Below are 21,678 nucleotides of genomic sequence, written 5' to 3' on the forward strand. Positions count from 1 at the left end.
AGTATGTCCTTGAGTATATCGCCAAAGTATGCCCTTGAGTGTATCCCACCTGAATTTAGAGACAGTCTCAGAACAGATCTGATGCACTGGACACTAATATCTGAAGATTAGGCTCTTTGTGGGATGACATCAAGGATATCATACATGAAGAAAGCAAAAGGTCATTTAAAAAAAAAAACAAGAAAGAAGGAAAAGACCAAAATGGATGTCAGAAGAGACTCTGGAACGTAGAATAGCTAAAGCGAATGGACGTAATGACGAAGTAAAAGAGCTGAACAGAAGATTTCAAAGGGAAGCTCGAGAATACTAAGTATTATAATGAAATGTGCAAAGACCATATATGCTTACACGAGTAAAATGTGTCTTTCCTGAGTTCTCACGTAGGAATAAAATTGTTTCACTTCTCTGTAGAGCTTTATATTTCAATCATTGGGGTAAACCTGCACCATTTTCTTGGATGCCTTTATGTATTCTTCGTCAGGTATATCCACATTGTTTAAGAAGGAAAATCTGTTTGAAAGAATTTCATACACTTTTGTCCTTCTTTTCATGCAAGATTCAAGTACGTCAATGATGGTGCAGTATGTGGTGACAGGAAATTGATCTCTGGGATGCAATATTTCTAGAGATCTCCATCGTTTACTTGTTTCTTTCTAATGTTTCTTCAATGGTGAATTGCTTCATAATCAGTATTTGGCAATATTTGTTTTGCTGTGTTTCAAACTTTTCAAAATCTACTCTTAAATTATGTAAATACCCTGTTAATGCCTGTTAGAGATCTGTGCATATCTTATAATTTATTTTTGAATCTTGCAGAGCTTGACTGCTCTGATGAAGATGCTGCAATACATTATTCCACATTACCAACATAAATACATAGTCCAGCCTTCGCATGCATTAAAAACAATCGAAAATACTATGGCTTGAGTCAGGCCCCTAGTCCTTAAGGTGTCATCTTTGCTTTTTAACTCTTCAAAGGAGGCTTTTGCAGCAGATTTGCCCACTACAATACGTCTTTTAATTACTTGACTGCTGCTTCCGTGGTCGTTGATTGTAGATCCAAGTAAAGTGAAATCCTTGACAACGTCAACTTTTTCTCCGTTTATCATGATGTTGCTTATTGGTCCAACAGTGAGGATTTTTGTTTTCTTTGTATTGAATTGCAATCCATACTGAAGGCTGTAGTCTTTGATCTTCATCAGGAAGTGCTTCAAGTGCTCTTCACTTTCAGCAAGCAGGTTTGTGTCATCTGCATATTGCACGTAGTTAATGAGTCTTCCGACAATCCTGATGCCACAATCTTCTTCACATAGTCCAGCTTCTGGGATTATTTGCTCATCATATGGATTGAATAATGTGGTGAAAAGATACAACCCTGATGCACACCTTTGCTGGTTTTAAACCATGCAGTATCCTCTCATTCTGTCAAATCACTGCCTCTTGTTCTGTGTACAGATTTGCATGAGCGCAATTAAGTGTTCTGGAATCCCCATTCTTCACAATGCTGTCCATAATTTGTTATGACCAACACGGTCAAATGCCTTTGTATAAATAAAACACGGGTAAATATCTTTCTGGTATTCTCTGCTTTCTGCCAAGATCCATCTGGCATCAGTGAAGATATCCCTCATTCTATGTCCTCTTCTGAATCTGGCTTAAATTTCTGATAGTTCCAGGTTAATGTACTGCTGCAACAACTTTTGAATAATCTTTAGCAAAATTTTACTTATCTGTGATTTTGATATTGTTTGATAGTTTCCTCATTTTGTTGGATCACCTTTGTTTGGAACGGGCACGGTTGTTTGGCCAGGTAGCTGTCTTCCAAATTTCTTGTCATAGATGAGTGAGCACCACCAGGGCTGCATCTGTTCTTGAAACATCTCAAGTGTTATTCTGTCAATTCCTGGAGTCTTATTTTTTCCAATGCCTTCACTGCACCTTGGACTCCTTCCTTCAGTACTATCAGTTCTTGATTATGTGCTACCTTCTAAAATGGTCAAACATTGGCCAATTCTTTTTGGTACAGTGACTGTATGTATTCCTCCCACCTTCTTTTGGTGCTTCCTGTATTGTTCAATATTCTCCCTGTAGAATCCTTCAACATTGCAACTTGGGGCTTGAATTTTTTCTTCAATTCTTTCAGCTTGAGAAATGCCAAGCATGTTCTTCCCTTTTAGTTTTCTAACTCCAGGTCTTTGCACATATCATTATCATACTTTACTTTGTCTTCTTGAGCCACCCTTTGAAATTTTCTGTTCAGCTCTTTTACTTCATCATTCCTTCCTTTAGTTTTAGTTATTCTATGTTCAGTAGCAAGTTTCAGAGTCTCTTCTGACATTCATTATGGTCTTTTCTTTCTTCCTTGTCTTTTTGGCTTTCTTCATGTATGATGTCCTTGCACAATACATCTGGTCTTTTGTCATTAGTGTTCAATGCATCAAATTTGTTCTTGAGATGGTCTCTAAATTCAGGTGAGCTATACTCAAGGTCATATTTTAGCTCTTGTGGACTTGCTTTAATTTTCTTCAGCTTCCACTTGAACTTGCATATGAGCAATTGATGGTCTGTTCTGCAGTCAGCCCCTAGCCCTGTTCTGACTGATGATATTAAGCTCCTCCACCGTCTCTTTCCACAGGTGTAGCCCATTTGATTCTTGTGTATCCCATCTGAAGAGGTCCACTTGTTTAAAAAAAAAAAAATAGTCACTGTTTATGTCATTGAAAAAGATATTTGCAGTGAATAAGCTGTTGGCCTTGCAAAATTCTATCATATGATCTGCAGCATCATTTCTATCACCAAGGCCATATTTTCCGACTACCGATCCTTCTCTGTTTACACCTTTCACATTCCAAGCAACAGTAATTATCAATGTGTCTTCATTGCACATTTGATCAATTTCAGACTGCAGAATTTGGTGAAGAAAAAAAAAAAAACTTCACTTTCTTCATCTTTGGCGTTAGTGGTTAGTGAATAAATTTGAGTAATATCGTATTAACTGGTCTTCCTTGTAGGTATGTTATCCTATCGCTGACAGCGTTGTACGTCAGAATAGATCTTGAAATGTTCTTTTTAACAATGAATGCGAAGCCATTTCTCTTCCATCTGTCATTCCTGGCATAGTGGACCATATGATTGTCTGATTTAAAATGGCCAATACCAGTCCGTTTCAACTCACCAATGCCTAGGATATCAATCTTTTTGCATTCCATTTCATTTTTGACGACATTCAATTTTCCTAGATTCATACTTTGTACATTCCATGTTCCAGTTATCAATGGATGGTTTCAGCTGTTTCTTCTCATTTTGAGTCATGCCACATCAGCAAATGAAGATCCCGAAAGCTTGACTCCATCCACATCATTAAGGTCGACTTTTATTTGAGGAGGCAGCTCTTCCCCAGTTGTATTTTGAGTGCCTTATAGGGTCGCTATGAGTTGGAATCAACTTGATGGCACTGCATTTGGTTTTGGTTTTGGCTCCAACCTGAGGGGCTCATCTTCTGGCACTATATCAGACAATGTTCCCCTGCTATTCATAAGATTTTCACTGGCCAAAATTTTCAGAAATAGACTGCTAAGTCCTTCTTCCTAGCCTGTCTCAGTGTATGTTATGGATTGAATTGTTTCCCCCTAAAATGTATGTGTACTTGGCTTGGTCATGATTCCCAATATTGTGTGGTTGTCCTCCATTTTGTGATCTTATAATCCTGTGTATTGTAAATTCTAACCTCCATGATGTCAGTGTGGCAGGATTAGAGGCAGTTATGTTAATGAGGTAGGACTCAATGTACAGGATTAGGTTGTATCTTGAATCAATCTCTTTGGAGATGTGAAAGATCAAAGCGAGCAGAGAGGAGAGGGACCTCATTACTGCCAAGCAAGAACGGCCAGCAGTGGACTCCATCCTTTGGACTCAGGGTCCCTGCACTGAGAAGCTCCTAGACCCAGGGCAAGACTGATGACAAGGAACTTCCCAAGACCTGATAGAGAGAGAATGCCCTGAATTCGATCTGTAGCCTCCTAAACTGTGAGGGAATAAACTTCTGTTTGTTAAAGCCATTGACTCTTGGTTTTCTGTTATAGCAGCACTTGCCAGCTAAGAGAGCCTGGAAGTTTTGCTAAAACCTGCCCACCCTTGTTGACCCTGCTGGTATTTGAAATAGCAGTGGTGGCATAGCTTCTAGTATCACAGCAACATGCAAGCCATCATAGTATGACAAACTGACAGATGAGTGGTGGTACCACTTATTAAGTTTATTAAATCTTCACACTTTGTTTTAGACACATGCAATGGGCTGTTACCATATTTTGAGACGTAACCTGCTAAAAATCAATCAAACTGTGCAACAAGTTTGAGTAAACCCCCCAAGTTTTTGTGCAAACAAAATAATACACAAAGCCAACTGATGGAGAATACAGTAGCCACTCCATCTTATAATTGTCACCATTACCTTTGAACTCTAAAAATATATTCGGGCTACAGAACCTTATTTGTGTACCATCCAGAAATTTTTAACAGGAATTTTCAAATGTTCTACTGTGATGTTGACAATCACTTGACCCTCTTTCAATCTAATAATTTACATCATTAGAAGGAAACTTATTCTACAAAGCAGGATTTGTATTTCTGTTACTTATGGGGTCTGCAGATGTGACAATTTCACATTCTAAAATAGTTTCACTTTCTATAGCATATTAATTTTTTTTTTTTTTTTTTTTTACTACAGCAAGGAATGGATGCAGAATTTGGAACAAATTCTGTTATATTTGTATTGCTATTAGTAATCCCAGCGCTAGCATGACTAGTATAACAATTTGCACCCATTACACTTGAGTGTGTAGTAGAAGTCTCTTCCAATTTATTACATTTTTAAAAGGAAGTTAATTTTGGAATTGTCTATAGTGATTCACAAATCCTTTGCTTTTTATCTTCTGCAAGCTTTCATTTTTGTGCTCCACTTAGTTGTTGCTCTTTCATAAAAAAGTGATATAAAATCATGTCATTTTCTAAATTTGGTTCTACCATAACAAATAAACTTGAATGATTGAAAATCAATAAAATTTATAAAACATGAAAATCTTATTAAATAAAATTTACATTTGAATTTGGACGTTAACACGAAAATTCATATTTGAAAATTAGTAACTAAAAAAATTGATTTGGAATGTGTAATTTTGTTCTTCAGGTCTGAGATAGTTAAAAGAAATAGTACTTACAAGGCAGTCAGAAATAATTTCATTTGTTTGTTGTACAACATTTTCTGGTGGGCCTTTTGCAGATCTTCAAGAATGTTTCGTATCTTGAAATAATACTTAAAAACTTGCCCACTCACTTTCCATCCTTTGATGCTCCATCTTCACAGTTCATTGGACTACTGCTGATACCCAGTGGGGGCAAGAGCTATCACAAGGAGCATGATACAAATACAAGGGTATGCTCAATCTGAAGACATGTTTTGGTTCACTTTGCGCAGGACAGGACCAGATACTTCAGGAGTCACATGATTGTAGTGTTGCTGGCGAGTTCTTATGTGGTCAAAGAGAGAATACTGAATATGAGCTTATACTTGACAGATCCAAAATGAAAAGGAAAATATAATTGTTATCATTTACAAAATTTATAAAATATACATTTTATTTCTTTGCGAAATTGTTCAACTTCTGTATTCAGAGATAAGAGCATAGCTGATGTAACAATAGCACCACTTCTTAACGAGCAAGTTTGTTTTGTGAGGCATAACAATATCAATCAATTTCTGAAAAGAAAATCAGTCTGGGGGAAAATGGAAAATACATTTATATAATTTCTATTATCAAAATACTCATTTATTTCCTCGAGGAATTGTTCAATTTCCTTACATGGAGATATGTAAATATTCTGATAAAATATAAGTGCAATGTCCTGATAAATACCCTTTGTTGCGTTCTTAGAAGGCAAATTTAGAAACACACTCATTGTTGCAAAACAGAAACATAAATGTTGAATTTTGTTTCTTCTTAATGTGCCTAATACCTCATTTATTAGCATATGTAGTGTAATATCAAACACTGCATCCCACACTGCAGACAATAAAAAATGAAACTTACTTTATACCTAAATTAAAACTTTGTGTTAGATGAATATTAATATTCCCAGTATTTTTTGGACGTTTGCCATGTTAGTACTATATTAAATTATTACCCATGTTAGTGTTATATTAAACGTTGCATGCACATGTATGCCAAACATATTTTAAAGTTAAAGTCATAAATATCGTTGTTTACAAAACTTAGAACATAATTCTGTACGTAAATGCTATACAGTTAAAAAGTAACTCGACTGAATTCATGACAATGGATGACTTATTTGAGTTCCCTCACTTTTGTACATCATCTAGGAATAGAATTCTCATTGGCAGTTTAGTAGGATGTACGCGAGAGCATAGCCTTGTGTTAGTATCATGGCAAAGAATATTGCTGGTCCTCCTGGCTGGAGTTGCTTGATCAGCAGATGCGGGCGTGTGAGATGGTTCTCTCAAAATGGATCAGAGTCCTGTTATCTATTAACATAATCCTTCTTTCCCCAGTAACCGCTTATTTTGGACCCACTTGCATATCGGGTGAATGGAGCAAGAGTTAGATTCCTTAGCCCTTTATTAGAAAGAAATAATGTACAGTCATCCCGAGGTATCTGAGGAGGACTGGTTAGAGGAACCCCTTGGATTTTGTTCCCTCATGTAAAATGGTGTGGTATTTGCACATAACCTACACACATATGCTTTAAATATATAAATGTATACTTTAAATCATCTCTAGATTACTTATGATACTTAATACCATGTAAATGCTAGTTAGATAGTTGTTATACCATATTGCTTAGGGGATAATGACAAGATGTGAGGCAAACAATGCTCGAACAATGAGTACTGGAGAGAGACTGAGGACCTATGAAATTGTGGGAGGCTGTAGCAGGGCATGCCTACACATCATTTTATTTGTGTGGTTTCAGTGTAGTGTTTGGCAGGCAACAAATTCAGGTTTTGCCTTTGGAACTTTTTTTTTTTTTTTGGTGAATATTTTCTATCTGTAGTTGGTTGAATCCATGGGGGGCTGAGTGTACACCCAAGAGACCTGGCAAGATAATCAGTTTCAATTACACTGAAGGGGACCATAGGAGATAGATGACAATGAAGGTGTTGAAGTGGTAGGGGCCTCAGAGCTTAAACAACCTTACGCATGGGCACCCTCATGACCCTGTGTGAGCTTTATTTCTGGCCATCACATTTTTACACACTGGTGTGAGTATCAATTTCATTTAGTGCCCTGCCAGTTCCTTTCCACTGTGGTGCTTGCTTTTCCCGTGTTCTGTCTGCTTGGCATCTATTAGTCTTTACTTTGGACAACTGGTGCCCCTGTTTTGTTGATGCTCTAAGCACGTGCTTACCTTGCTTATTGGGTAATCCATCCCTGCTTATAGGTAGAAAATGCCCTGATTCCAAGATACTCATTTGGAAGAAATATTTTTAAAGGCAATAATTAAAAGAAATGAAAGAATATACAGAGAAAAGAGCAAAGGCCTTTGGATCTGTTCTTTTGAAAACGCCGATAGTTTCGAGGAAAGGTGATTTACTAAAATACAGAATAAAAGGAACTCTGATTCTGGAATCAGATAGTTCTGGTTTTGGATCTTAGTTCATTCATTTATTTGCCACATAATAACTCTCTAAGCCTTATTTTCCTCACCTGTATAAAGGGGATGATAATAATAATATATTTTTCATAGGATTTTGTGAGGAAAAAATGACATAACCCAGGCAAAGCAGTGTCTTGCATATTAAGCACTACATAAATGTTATTATTTCTGTAACTCACAGAAACATTCCATATCAGACAATGCATAAAACCATATTTTTTAAAAATGTCCTTTTTTCCATAATCCCAGCTTTAAATCTAATATTTCCAGTTGCTCCCCTATAAGGATGTAAGTAGCTGTTTATGCTGTAATTGCTTGTGGTTTGGTAGAAGGGAAGTTGCACAATGTGCTTTATTTATGCTGACTATTTAAGAAATGTCCCTGTTGTTACAAAGAGCCAAACATTTCTGAATGACCTAAAGCGCAGTTTAAAACTGTAATTTCTGGGTATTGAAAGAAGTTTGGTCTTTGTTTCTGAATTGTTGTTCAGCTGGTTTTCCTGTTTGGAATAGAACAAGAAGTGCTTTGATTGGCAGCCCGCTCTGATTGCAGAAACTAGAATACACAGTGCTTCTTGCTTCCTTTACTTTGCACAAAAGTGAGCCCAGTAACTCTCATACTTGATGTTCCTTTATTAAGAACTGGAAGATGGTTTCATTCTGCATTATTTGATAAAAACTATTCCAAACCCATTGCTGTCAAGTTGATTCTGACTCATAGTGACCCTATGGGTAAGAGTAGAACTGCCCCATAGGGCTTCCAAGGACTAGCTAGTGGATGCAAACTGCTGATCTTTTGGTTAGTCCCCTGTTTAGGGAGAAACTTTTTTTTTTAAATCAACCGTAGTTATTGAGAAACAGGAATCAAATGCTCTTATTTAAACTCCCTCCCTTAACTCTGTTAAGGTATCTGGGTGGCGCAAGCAGTTTGCAACTGACTTCTAACCTAAAGGTGGGCAGTTTGAAGCCACCCAATGGCACCCCAGAAAAAAGGCCTGACAATCTAATTCTGTAAAGATTACAGCCAAGGAAACCCTATGGAGCAGCTCTACTCTGTAAGACATGGTATCGCCAGGAGTAGGAGTCAACTTTATGGCAACAAGTTGGGTTTTTAACTGCTAATTCCAGAAGATACGAAAAACGTCCCACAAATATTCTGGCTGAACTTAGTAAGTCTCTACTATTGACTCATTAGAAACCCTGGTGGCGTGGTAGTTAAGAGTTATGTTTGCTAACCAAAAGGTCGCAGTTTGAATCCACCGGTGGTCATTGGAAACTCTATGGGGCAGCCCTACTCTGTCTTATAGGGTTGCTATGAGTTGGAATTGACTCGACGGCAATCAGTTTTTTGGTTTGGTTTGTTGACTGATTAGCTTTAGGATGTAAGTTGTTTTTCTGCTCCTGATGAAGGAAAAAAAAAAGAATGTTCACCAACCAGACCTTCCTCTCAGGACCCCTTGTGATGACTGACTACCTGCTTGAAGTGGTTGGTCATGATGTGGGACACAAACTAGTGGGACTCTTTTTATTCCTACAATGTCTAGTGTGCATTGGTCAAATATTTGAGGATATAAACCATAGCACTATGTTGGCTTCCTGGAAGTGTTTTTTCCTTGTGGATTGTCTTGATTGCCTGTGACAATTGCTATCACTATGTGTTAGCACAAGAGGCAGTTGTTTGAACAGAACAAGGGGAGACTGTGTGCTTTAAAATCAGAAAACGTGTACGTCGGGGCTGTATCATTTCACCATACTAATTCAATCCGTATGCCAAGCAAATGGTTAGAGAAGCTGGGTTACAAGAAGAAGAGCACATCAGGATTGGAGGAATACTCATTAACAACCTGCAATATACAGATAACACAACCTTGCTTTCTGAAAGTGAAGACGAATTAAAGCACTTACTGATGAAGATCAAAGACCATAGCCTTCAGTATGGATTACACCTCAACATAAAGAAAACAAAAATCCTCACAACTGGACCAATAAGTAACATCGTGATAAACAGAGAAAAGATTAAAATAGTCAAAGATTTACACAGCAGCTGCAGCAATGGGCTCAATCATAGCAATGATTGTGGGGATGGCCCAGGGCCGGGCAGTATTTCATTTTATTGTGCATAGGATCACTATGGGTCAGAACTGACGACAGCATCTAACAACAATGATTAACAACATTGAGAATCTCTTCATGTTCTTATTGACTATTTGCATATCTCCTTTGGAGAAGTGTCTATTCAAATCCTTTGACTATTTTTAAATTGGATTGTTCCTTTGCATTGTTGGGTTGTAGATGTTCTTTATTATTCTGGATAGATATTACCCTTATCAGATATATGGTTCCCAAATATTTTCTCCCATTCTGTAGGTAGTCTTCCTTCTATCTCTCTCCCTATATCTTTTACCTCCTCCCTCTGTTTTTCCCTCCCTCCTTTCCTTATTCCTTCCTTTTGCTATTCCTCTACTCTTTTCTCCCTTCCTTTCTGTTTTCTTCCTGCTTCAAGTCTGCATTGGTGAGTAGTTCCAGTGTCTACCTCTTCAGGATGCTGCTTTATTTAACCAGTTCTCCCACTTTTATGCTTTATGCATCAAGCTTCAATCTGACTGATTTGAACTCCAGACTATATGCCCCGGGCCATCAGGGTTAGAAAAATACTCGTAGCAAAAAATATCATCTTACCTCTTATTGTTTCTGGCCTCTGAGGACTTGCCTTAATTTTCCACAAGTTCAGCCATACATTTAAAAAAAAAAAAGTTGTTTTTTTATATATCCTTAATGTAAGCGTTCTGTGTTGGGCGGTTTCCTCTACATAGGCAATGTGCCACTTGTCCAGAAATGGGAATGGGATAAGTAATGTGATGTTTTAAAAACTTTAGTAAAAACAGTGCACATTTTTAGTAAATTAAAAACATTCTAACCCTTTTCTTTTGTAATAGAAGGAAGAATATGTCTTCAAAAATCTAATTTTATCTACCATAGTTACCAGAGCATAACTCTTTATGTCACAGTTATCCAGAGGAGAATGAAGGGTTTATGCACGTATGGAATTTCTGGGCCGGGACTATGTGAGCAAACAAGGGGGAAAATTCTTTCTCCACAGTTTGCTAAAACAGTACCAAGTTAATAGCAAGCCTTTCTGAGATGAGCGTTCTCACATCCATTATGCTGGTGGGTTCGCTTCCTACATTTTGTTCCCCAAATCTTATTGACTATGCCTCCTATGGTGGAAGCTGAAACAAACAAAAATTGTAAGATTGTAAATGTTAATTCCCTATTAATTAGTAATCCTGTTCTCTCCTTTTACCCCTTACTTAATAAGAAAAAGGCTCCCCAAGTTCTTAAGATTGATCATGGTCTTTTCAGCAGAAGGCAAATGCACAGTCAATATGATTTTCTATCTGTGTGAGTCCGAGTTAGTGACACCAACCAATAATAACACCCCATAACTCTAGAGGATAAATTATTACCTTCTTTGGAAAAACTCTGACAAAGACTAATTTTTTGAGACTGCTATGTATTGTTTTATAATTTTCTTTAGAAAGAGCTCATAGAGCCATCAGTCTCTTAAAATAGTGTACGTCAGTTATAATAATAGCTGCTTCTCTTAGTCAGGTGATTGGAAACTCTATGGGGCAGTTCTACTCTGTCCTATAGGGTCGCTGTGAGTCGAAATTGACTCAATGGCACTGGGTTTGGTTTTTTGGTATATATATATATATATATATATATATACTCTGTATCTCTGATATCTTTTCTTCATAACTGCAGGATAGATATTGTTATATTTAGAAACTTTGGGTCAGAGAGGTTAAGTGATTTGCCCAAGGTTATGCTGTTAATAAGTAGCAGAACTGAGATATGAACACATGTCATAGTTTGTGCTATTTTTATTACATACCAATTCCCCTTCAAGCCTTAAATACCTAAAATCACATAAATGTGGAACTCTTAGAGCTGGGAGAAATTTCTACAGAGGTCCTATAGTCTAACCCTCTAATTTTACAAATGAAGAAACCGAGAATGAGAGAAGTAAAGCAAGTAACCAAAGTCACACAGTAGTTAGAACCTAGATGTTTTGATTTTTAGTCCACTGATGGTTTCTCCATACAATCCTACAACTTAAAATTCATTAACTGTGACTGAAACGTTTCTTAATTACAGTTAAAAAAAAAAAAAAACCCTAACTATGGGTACCATTTTAATGTAGGAATAATTGCCTAATAATATTGACAACAACATTGTTAAGGGAGTGCGGTGGGCTGGGAATGAGGAATGAAGAAGAGTAAAACATTGAACTTCTTCCCTGGAGGCTGACCACCTCCAGGAGAGAAAGTCAATCATCCCTTCTTTCCTTTTCCAACCTGGCCCGGGACCTTTGCACATACTGTTCCTCCTGCCTGGTATGCTTCCTTACCCTCCCTGCTTAGTTAACCTCCATTTTTGCTTCAGATCTCAGCTAAAAATTTCATATTCTAAGGGTCATCTTTCTGGGTCTCCCTGGCAGGATAAATGCCCTTAACAGGCACTCATAGCACCACATCTTGCCTTTGGATTGTGGACCACAATTGTAACTTCGTTTTCACCGGTGGTGTTTTGATTCATGTCTATGCTGCTGGTAGCCTGGAAGTTCCACGAGTACAGTTAATGCAGGTTTGGTTTCCTGTTGTTTTCCTGCTACCTCACACTGTGCCCTGCATGGAAGAGGCACTTAACATGTATTTGCTGAATGCATCAATGAATGAATTTTCCAAATACTTATTAAGCATCTACTAGATGCTTTGCAAGAGTCCTGGTGGCATAGTGGTTGAGTGCTTGGCTGCTAACCAAAAGGTAGGCAGATCAAACCCACCAGCAGCTCCATAGGAGAAAGGTGTGGCAGTCTGCTTCCATAAAGATTTTACAGCCTTAGAAACTCTATGGGGCAGTTCTACCCTGTCTTATATGGTCTCTATGAGGCGGAATTGAATCAATAGCAGTGGTTTTAGTGAGTTTAGTGCTTCGTGGTAGTCGTGTAGCAAGCTACAACATCACATGAAAAAGATTCTCTGCCTCAACAAAATGCTGCTGTTAGTTGTCTTCAAGTTGACTCCAACTCATGGCAACTTTATATATAACGGAACAAAACATTTCCCGGTCTTGTACCATCTTCGTGATAGTTGGTGTGTTTCAATCCATTGTTGTGCTGTTGTGTCAACCCGTCTCATTAAGAGTCTCTCTCATTTTCACTGACCTTCTCCACTTGAGTAAACATGATGTCCTTCTCTAGCCATTGGTCTTTTCTGATAAGGTGTCCAAAGTAAGCACATTGCAGTCATGTAGTGGGGGAGAAAAAGAAATACAACACACACCTGGAAGTTACCTGCACAATTCTGTGGGAGTTCGGACTTGGTGGAATCAGAGGCAGTTCTATAGAGGAGCTGCGTATTGAAGGATGTATTTAAAAATCTCCTTTTGAAAACTTGACTGCCAGCTGCCTAAGATGGCATTTGCATTAGGTGCAGGGTCAATTTTGTTTAGTTTTATCTTTTCATTTTTTAACTGTGTTTAAGTCCTTTCATTGTGATATAATTGCACAATGTCTTCATGATTTCTCAGAAAGTACAGTTTCAAGTAAAAAGGCAGAATCCCTACTTGCTTTTAGATAACCTCTTTAACATGATTCTAACTTCGGATTTTTAGATTTAGTAAATGCAGGGGACGTCTTTGGATGAATTTAAAAAACAAAGAATATATACCTTTAATAATACGAATGCTGTAATAAGAATGAGAAAGAATGTACTGTAGTAGTCAAGTGAATAAATTTTAGAGTCAGACCTTCTCCAATTCCAACCCTACCGTTTGGTAGCTTTGTGATTTGAGTAAATTGTTACATAATTTTCTAAGCCTTAGATTTTTCAGCTGTAAAATGTGATAGTAATACCTGCCTCACAGGGTTGTTGTAAAACATAAATTCAATAATTTATATAAAGGGTTCCTCATAGTTGCTAGAGCTTCGAAAATAGCCGGTAACCAGTAGCCGTAATTATGCTGAGCATGGCTGCAATGGTGGTGTGGTGGTGAAGAGTGTGACTGTTAACCAGAAAGTGGGCAGTTTGAATCTACCTGCTGCTCCTTGGAAACCCCGTGAGGCAGTTCCATTCTGTCCTATAGGGTTGCTATGAGTCAGGTTCGACTCGACAGCGAAGGGTTTGGTTTGGATTAGTTTATAGCCGCAATGGCGCCTATTTATTGGTAACGCCCCAGTCTGCAGCTGTAATCCAGGCCTCTCTGCTGAGCTTCCGACACAGATATCAGACTTTCTCAGGATGCACCTGGCACCTCTAGTGGCTCAACTTGTCTACAATCAGGGCTGTCCTGTGACCAACATCACCCCTCTACTGTCATGCAGGCAGAAAATCTTTCCCTTGGTCTCCCGAAGCAACTAATCAAGCTCTGCAGCTTTTATCCTCTGAGTTACCTCTCTTTGAAGGAGCCCTGGTGGCACAATGGTTAAGCGGTCGGCGGTTGGTTGCTAACTGAAAGGTCAGTGATTCGAATCTACCAGCGGCTCCATGGGAGAAAAGACCTCGTGATCTGCTTCCATAAAGATGGCAGCCTACGAAACCCTGTGGAGGGGTTGTCTGTCACATAGGGTCGCTATAAGTTGGGATTAACTTGAGGGCACACAATGGCAATAAGCATGTGGCTCCTGTTCTCCCTCCATTGTGAATTCTGGAACCATTGACCAAGTCACCTCAGCTACAATCCAGTCTTCTTTTGGTGCATGACTGTCAGCTTGTCCTTTCTAAGTTGCACCTTTGATCATGTTGTTTCACTGCTTAAAACCTTTCAGTGGGTCCTGACTGTGGTCTGGCATGGATGGGCCCACTAAGACTTGCCCCTTGCTTTACTTCTGGAGCCTGATCGTTGGCTGCGCTCTCCTCCCTCCTCCCTCCACAACAATTTGACCCTGCAGTGTGGAATAACTGCAGCTTCCTGAGACAGCCACGCCCCAGGATAACTGCTCAGGCTGATACCTGCCAGCAATGCCACCTCCCTATGTATCCCTGCCCCACACCCCACCCCACCTTCTTCACCTGGCAGAAACCTACTTATCCTTCAAAAAACCAGTAAAAAAGCCAGTTGCCTTCAAGTCATTTCTGACTCCTGGAGACCCCATGTATGTCAGAGTAGAATTATACTCCACAGGGTTTTCAGTGGCTGCTTTTTAGAAGTATATCATCTGGCCATTCTTCTGAGATGCCTCTATATGGACTCGAACCTCTAACCTTTTGATAATCATCCAAGTGCAATAACCGTTTGCACTTCCCTGGATTTTACTCATGCTTCAAGACTTGGTTGAGTGCACTGTTTTCGTATCACGTGGCTGCGCCCAGGCCGCTCTGCTCCTGTCGTTTCTTTGGATGCCAGCACTGCTGCCTGTGGCCTCCCGCCTTCTGTTGCTACCCCGAGCCCTGCTCTCCATGGCCTCTGGAAGCCCCCCGTCCCAGCCCTAGCCGGCGCTGGGCTCCGGTTACGTCCCTGGCTCGGTCTCAGCGGCCTTTGTCGCCTGTCCCAAAGAGAAGGTCGCCAAGGAGATCGCCAGTTATGAGTGGAAAGGAAAGATTGAGGAGGACAGTGAAGTGCTAATGATGATTAAAACCCAAAGTTCCTTGGTTCCAGCTTTGACAGATTTTGTTCGTTCTGTGCACCCTTATGAAGTTGCAGAGGTGATTCCATTGCCTGTGGAGCAGGGGACCTCCCCATATCCGCATTGGGTGCGCCAGGTCACAGAGTCCCTTTCTGACTCCAGCACAGTCCTACCGTGAGCAGCCCTGTCCCCACCATGATCCCCTCATATACATCAGTGACACCTGACTGCCAGATGATGACTGGGTCCCCAATTAACCCTATCTTTGGTTCAAAAAAAAAAAAAAAAAAGACTTGGTTGAATTATCACCTCCCCTTGTGTGGTTTTTCTTGTGAGTTTTTCCTCCAAGGTGACAATGGTGGCCCTTGTGCCCTTGACACTGCCTAGAAACTGCTCACCCATTATTGGATTTACTGCTTTACAGCTCCATCCTCTCTACTAGACTGTGACCAGGTTTTCCACCTCTGTATCCAAAGGGTTTTGAATGATTTCTGGAACAAAAGGGATTTGTTAGATAAATTCTTTTTTTCTCTTTAAAATCAAACCATTGAAAACTATTCGAGTCATATTGAAACCCAGACTGGGAAATAGTTAGTGAATATTTATAGTTTCTTTAAATACCAGTTCTCCTTTGCATGTGTAGATATAGTTATAATGCAACTTACTACTGTTTACACTGTATAAAATAAAATTTCCACTGTGCTCATAAAGCCATACAGTGCATTTTATATATCGCACTGTAAATATTTAATTCATACAATGGCTAGACACTAGTGGACTTAAAAAAAAAAAAAGTAATCATTCTCTCTGCTTTCAAAGAGGTTAAAGTCTAGACTAGGAGTTAGCACTGCTGGGTCTTGTCTTAGTTATCTTGTCCTGCAATAAAAGAAAGGGCTTAGATGAACAGAAATTCATTTCCTCATAGATGAGAGGCTAGATGTCCGAAATCAGGGTGCTGGTTCTAGTGGAGGGCTTCTTTCTCTCTCTGTCAGCTCTGGGGAAACGTACTTGTCTCTTCAGCTTCTATCTCTTGTCTCCTCAGTGATCTTCATGTGCCATGGCATCTATCTCTCCCAGTCTCTGCTCTCTTGCTTGTTTGTTTGATTTCTTTTATATCTCAAAAGAGATTGATTTAGGACACACCCTGCACTAAGAAGGTCTCATTAACATAACAAAGGAAATGCATTCCAAATGGGATTATAGCCACTACCAAAAAAAAACCCTTTGCCATCGAGTCAATTCCAACTCATAGCAACCCTACAGGACAGGGTAGAACTGCTCCATAGGGTTTCCAAGGAATGTCTGATGGATTCAAACTGCCGACCTTTTGGTTAGCAGCTGAACTCTTAATCACTAGGCCACCAGGGTTTCCATAGCCACTACAGGGGATAGTATTTACATATTTTGGGGGGGGGGGTGGGTCACAAGTCAATCCATAACTGGCCTCTTCAGAGAACCTAACTTCTTGTCTGTGCTAAAACCAACAGCTTTAGGGTCCTGGGAAACCCCTCTTTACCCCTGATGGTGCTCCTCAGTTTAAAGCCAGAGCATAATATACATCCTTTCTAGCTTGGGGTCAGTGATGATAACTCTGCTGTGCTGCCATGGGATCTTCTCACTCTGTTGGACCCCTGGGCCCCACACTGGAGATTCCCCAGGTAAACATTTTCTTTCTGTGCTAATGCCTTTCCTTTCCTAACTCCAGTATATTAGTCGCCTTTGGGTGTTCTAACAAATTACCACAAAATAGTGGCTTAAAACAGCACAAATTTATTATCCGACGGCTCTGGAGGTCGGAGGTCCAAAATGGGTCTCACTGGGTTAAAATCAAGGTGCTGGCAGGGCTGCATTCTTTTCTGGCTGCATTCCTGTTTTGGGGGACAGAAGTCAATTCCTAACACCAGGAATGCTCAAGTGGTGGACATTCCTGTGTTCACTGGAGAAGTAGCAGCAGGGCCTGCTCTGAGCCCAGGGGAACAAAGCAACAGATCCAAGCCCCAGTACAATGTGGAGTAGGGACAGCAACCATAGAACCTACTCGTTTGCAACTGAGCACTTGTAAGAAACCCCTAGAGGCACTTGGGGAAGGTGAACTTTCCAGAGAAGCAGAAATCCGGCACAAGCTGAAGGGGACAATTACCAAGGCAGTATGCATCATTACTGCTAATGCCGCCTCACCTGCAATCCCAGCTGGGGAGACCTGGAAGAAGTCAGGATGTACAGGGGAAGCTGAAGGTCAGAGGCTTAGGTCTGCTGTTGTGTATTGTCCAAGGTGACACAGCTGTTTAGTGGATTTCTAACCGAAGTCTACTGTGATGTGATGAAGAGATTCAAAGCTCTTCTAATAAAAGTAATTAAAGAGTGGGATATTCTCCAATTATGACCTCATTGTTTTGTTTGTTCTTAGCAAAGCTTCCACTGACATAACTCGGTAAGCTTCTATCAAAAAACAAAATAATACCAAATCTGTTGCTGTCAAGTCCATTCCAACTCATGGAAACAGTATAGGACAGAGTAGAACTGCTCCCTAGAGTTTCCAAGGAGTAGCTGTGGTGAATTCAAACTGCCAATCTTTTGATTAGCAGCCGAGCTCTTAACCACTGTGCCACCAGGGCCCCATAAGATTCTACAGCTGTCTTCAAAACAGTTGTTTTCATATTGGGTAGGAGCCTTATTCTTTATGTGATGGAGCTGAGTATGGATATATTTTGCTGACATTTTTACTAATTTTTTCTCACTACCTTTTTGGAAGTGGTTTATTAATGCAATTCTTACGCAAAAGGAAGAAATAGACAAAAAGAATACTAAGCCAGGAAGTCAAATTGAGGGTTTGCTAATACAATTCTTACCTGAAAGAAAGAGATAAGCAAAAGAATACAGAGCCAGGGAGTCAAACTGTGTGTGTGTGAGTGTTTTCAAACACTTTATAAAATGTAAATGCTCCAGTATAGAGCTGTATGAGTTTTCAGTACAGCCTGGATAATCTTAAAAGAAAGAAAAGCTTGTGTTTTAAATGATGAGAAGCAGGACCTTTTCAATTCTGTGTAAATAATAGACCACTTCCCTGAAAAAGTTTTAAAATTTCTCTAGAGACAAGGTTCATCATAACAAGTAGCCTGAACATACTTCAGTTTTGAATAAGTAGATAGCTCAAGGCAAACTGTTACTTTTACTAAGGTGAAAAAGAGGAAGTTGTCAAGAATGAGACTTGTTTAAAAATTGTCAAGAACTAATGGGTTCAGGTTTCTTTTGGGGATGAAATAAAATTTCTGTAATTAGGTATTGGTGACGGTTGTAAAACTTGTGAATCTACTAAAAATCACTGAAGTGAACAGAACTTCAAATTCTCATGGACTGCAGAGTTCCAGGAGCCATGAAGGTTTGATGACCCCCTGAAACCATTGCCCTGGATAATCTTTAAACCTTAAACCAAAAATACCCCCAGAAGTCTTCTTAAAACCAAACAAAAGTTTAGCTTCCCCGTTGCTGTGGGTCGATTCTGGCTTATAGTACCCCTATAGGACAGAGAACTGCTCCACAGTGTTTCCAGGGAGCAGCTGGTGGATTCAGACTGCTGAGCTTTGGGTTAGCAGCTGAGCTCTTAACCACTAAACCACCAGGATTTCTAGTTTAGCTTAACCAGTAAAAAAAAATCTGCCTTGATGCTCTTTTAAGAACCGTGGGATCAAATCGACAACAGCAACTTGACAGATTAGACAGGAACCTTAAAAAAAAAAAAAAAATTTTTTTTTTTTTTAAGGTTCGGGGGCAGTAAATTTACATCAATGCGGAAGGAACAACTCAGAAAAGGAAGGTGAGAATGGTTATACAACTCAAAGAATGCAATGACACTAAATGATGCGTGTAGAAACTGTTGAATTGGTATATGTTTTGCTGTGTATATTGTCAACAACAGCAATAAAAAATAGATAAATAAAATTATATTTAAAAGGTCAGTGAAGTACATTTTAAAAGGGTGTATTTTATGGTATGTGAATAATATCTCAATAAAGCTATCATTTAATAAAATAACAAGAGGATATAAGATGCAAACACCACACATACACAAACCACACAAAACTTTTTGAAACATCTCTTTTAATTAAAAAAATAAAAGATAATATGGCTACTGTTGAGACCAAATTAATTGGGTGGAAGACCAAAATCAATCTTATAAGACAGAGAAAATATATTAAGAAACGGAAATAATGAGAGAGAAAAAAATTTAAGAAACTTGGAAGATATAACTAGAAATACTACAAAAATAACAAGAGTTCCACAAGAATAAAATATGTGGGTTTTAAAATACATATAGAAATGCAAGGGAACCAGAAAAGCCAAAACAATATTGAAAAACAACAAAGTTGGAAGATCCACACTTCCTTATATCAAACTTACTACAAAGCTACAGTAGTCAAGACAGTGTAGTACTAGCATAAGGATAAACATGTTGCTGTTGTTAGGTGTTGTCGAGTCAGTTCTAACTCAAGGTGACCCTATATACAACAAAACACTGCCCAGTCCTGCGTCATCCTCACAATCATTGTTATATTTGAGACCATTGGTGCAGCCACTTTGTCAATCCATCTTGTAAGGGCCTTCTTCTTTTTCACTGACTGTCTACTGTACCAAGCATGATGTCCTTCTCCAGGGGCTGGTCCCTCCTGATAACAGGTCCAAAGTATGTGAGACAATGTCTCCCCATCCTTGCTTCTAATGAGCATTCTGGCTGTACTTCTTAGAAGACAGATTTGTTCCTCCTTCTGGCAGTCCATAGTATCCAATATTCTTCACTGACACCATAATTCAAAGGTATCAATTCTTCTTTTGTCTTCCTTATTCATTGTCCAGCTTTCACATGCATATGAAATGATTGAAAATGTCATGGCTTGGATCAGGTGCACCTTAGTCCTCAAGGTGACACCTTTGCTTTTTAACATTTTAAAGAGGTCTTTTGGAGCAGATTTGCCCAATGCAAATGAAAAGGCTCTACTTCTTATTCTATAAAACACAAGGCTTTTCTTTCTTTTGAGATTATCCAGGCTACATTTGATTTCTTGACTGTGGCTTCTATGGGCATTGATTTGAGTCCAAGTAAAATGAAATCCTTGACTACTGCAATCTTTTCTTTGTTTATTATGATGTTGCCTATTGGTCCAGTTGTGGACTTTTTTTTGGTCCAGTTGTAGATTTTTGTTTTCTTCATTTTGAAGTGTAATCCATACTGAAGGCTGTAGTCTTTGATCTTCATCAGTAAGTGCTTCAAGTTCTCTTCACTTTCAGCAAACAAGGTTGTGTCATCTGCATATTGCAGACTGTTAATGAGTCTTCCTCCAATCCTGATGCTGCATTCTTCATATAGTCCAGTTTTTTGGATTGTTTGCTCAGCATACAGACTGAATAATTATGGTGAAATGATTCAGCCCTGATGCACATTGTTACAGATTGAATTGTGTCCCCCCAAAATGTGCGTCAACTTGGCTAGGCCATGATTGCCAGTATCGTGTGGTTGTCCACCATTTTGTGAGCTGATTTGACTATCCTATGTGTTGTAAATCCTAACCTTTAAGATGTTAATGAGGCAAGATTAGAAGCAGTTATGTTGTTGAGGCAGGACTCAATCTACAGGATTAGGTTGTATTTGAGTCAATCTCTTTTGAGATATAAAAGAGAGTTGAGCAGAGAGGAGAAGGGCCTCATACCACCAAGAAAGAAGTATGTCCTTTGGACCTGGGGTCCCTGTGCTGAGAAGCTCCTACACCCAAGGGGAGATTGATGACAAGCACCTTCTCCAAAGCTGACAGAGAGAAAGCCTTCCCCTGGAACTGGCTTCCTGAATTTGGACTTCTTCTCTCTAGACTGTGAGAGAACAAATTTCTATTTGTTAAAGCCATCAATATGTGGTATTTTTGTTATAGCAGCATTAGATAGCTAATGCACATGCCTTTCCTGATTTTAAAATCATTCAATATCCCCTTGTTCTATTAAAATGGCTGCTTCTTGCTCTATGCACAGGTTTTCCATGAGCACAATGAAGTGTTCTGGAATTCCCTTTCTTCTCAATGCTATCCAAAATTTGTTATGATCTGCATAGCCTTATGCCTTTGCATAGTCAATAAAACAAAGGAAAACATCTTTCTGATATTACCCACTTCAGCCAACATCCATCTGACATCAGCAATGACATCCTTTGTTCCATGTTCTCTTCTGAATCCAGTTTGGATTTCCAGCAGTTTCTTGTCTACGTATTGCTGCAACCATTTTTGAATTATCTTCAGCAAAATTTTACTTGCTTATGATATTAATGACACTGTTAGATAATGTCCACATTCTGTTGGATCACCTTTCTTTGGAATCAGCACCAATAGAGATCTCTTC

At 39.1% G+C, this 21,678-nt stretch overlaps 1 long non-coding RNA gene and 1 pseudogene across 12 annotated transcripts in view; both read left to right on the plus strand.

The window, feature by feature from the left end:
• Positions 1-21,678, plus strand: part of LOC111752061 (uncharacterized) — a 213,825-nt gene that overhangs the window by 17,935 nt on the left and 174,212 nt on the right. The window contains exon 1 of one of the 12 annotated variants that reach the window (XR_010322996.1): positions 16,733-16,958. The exons of the other annotated variants lie outside the window; for them this stretch is intronic. This is a non-coding gene — a long non-coding RNA (uncharacterized LOC111752061). Of the gene's footprint in view, positions 1-16,732; positions 16,959-21,678 lie in introns of those variants that run through there. 12 annotated transcript variants of the gene reach the window in all.
• LOC111752057 (protein CutA-like) lies at positions 14,920-16,118 on the plus strand (annotated as a pseudogene).

Source organism: Loxodonta africana, chromosome 1, assembly GCF_030014295.1.
Source record: "Loxodonta africana isolate mLoxAfr1 chromosome 1, mLoxAfr1.hap2, whole genome shotgun sequence".
NCBI classification, from domain to species: Eukaryota; Metazoa; Chordata; class Mammalia; order Proboscidea; family Elephantidae; genus Loxodonta; species Loxodonta africana.